Here is a 938-nt window from a genome sequence, read left to right as displayed (position 1 = left end):
TGTTAGTGCAGATATTTAGGTGTCTCTCAAGGCTACCCACCATTTCAAAGTCTTGGAGAAGCCAGGAAAGGAGATCATAGATTTCTGATTTCCATCACTGAGCCTGTACTATTGGCCTAAACTTCCACAGCCAAGCAGGTGAGACAAAGAACACAGGACTGAGTTCAGTGCCACCTCTGCAGTGCGTAGCTCAATGGCTTCAGGAAAGTCACTTCCACTCTCCACAGCCTAGTGTTCTCATGTATTCTCTAACATATGATCTCAGGGAACCGTTTTTTACTTAATAGCACTTATAAAAATTTGTAATTATATGCTTATGTGTATGATTATTTGTTTAATTGCTGTCTCCTCCACTAAAACATAATCTCTAGGGACAACATACTATAACCCCAACACCTATCATAGTGGCTGACACACACTCTAATTCAATCAAAATTTATTGATTGAATGGATGAGTAAATATATAAAATGAGGAAAATGATCTCAAATTATCCCATGAACTCTTACAGTATATGATTCTCTAAATGCAAGGCTTTGAGTTTTAAAACTAGGCCATAATTCTGTCAGTCTGCCCAACCATCATCTAGTCAATTAAATGCCAAAGTGAACATGGCTTTGTTCTGTATAGTTACTCTGAAAAAAAGAGACCTGTTAATCATAGTCCCCCATCTCTGTAGGGGTATGCAAGCTGCCATTCCGCCCATAGCTTTGCTTCTTAGCAGAACGACAATTCATCAGATTCATATTTGTCACGTATTCTAAAAGATTTTTAATCTCCCCTGCTATTTTATTCCTGAGTCTTGACATCCTAACAGTAATTGAAGAATTACTAGAAGGAAGGAATTCACTGGAGTAATAGAAGTTACAGTTGTCTAGTCCAGTGATTTTCAAATTATATTTTAAAGGTAGAGCCCAGTGTTTCAAAAAGAAACCTTATA

Source organism: Hipposideros armiger, unplaced genomic scaffold, assembly GCF_001890085.2.
Source record: "Hipposideros armiger isolate ML-2016 unplaced genomic scaffold, ASM189008v1 scaffold_90, whole genome shotgun sequence".
NCBI lineage: Eukaryota > Metazoa > Chordata > Mammalia > Chiroptera > Hipposideridae > Hipposideros > Hipposideros armiger.
The sequence above is the reverse complement of the archived record's forward strand: the minus strand, read 5'-3'. Positions refer to the sequence as shown.